This window comes from Thamnophis elegans, chromosome 14 (assembly GCF_009769535.1).
Source record: "Thamnophis elegans isolate rThaEle1 chromosome 14, rThaEle1.pri, whole genome shotgun sequence".
In the NCBI taxonomy this organism is placed as follows: Eukaryota; Metazoa; Chordata; class Lepidosauria; order Squamata; family Colubridae; genus Thamnophis; species Thamnophis elegans.
In genome coordinates, this window is record NC_045554.1 from 19,738,719 (window position 1) to 19,739,073 (window position 355).

Here is a 355-nt window from a genome sequence, read left to right on the forward strand (position 1 = left end):
GCTGAGGCAATAGTTTCAGCCCATCAAGTGTACCTGGACAGGTAACGTTCACCTCACCGATACTTTGAAAGCCACCAAATCTTTGATCAGCCCCTTCTGCACATAAGAGCACCAAGAATGCTTCATGAGATTCCGGGAGAAAACCACCCTCTCGTATCATGGAAAAGACTCCAAACCCCAGATGGATGGTGACAAGGATGCCCATTGCAGCTGCTTTCCTTCTCGCTTCCCTGTATTGAGGAGTGGAGCTACTGAAGGCCACTATGATAAAGTCTTGTTCCTCTCTCATTGTGTAGAGTTTATGTCACATTTTTATCCGCTTCTTTATTAACGCTGGAGCTATAAAACTACCATA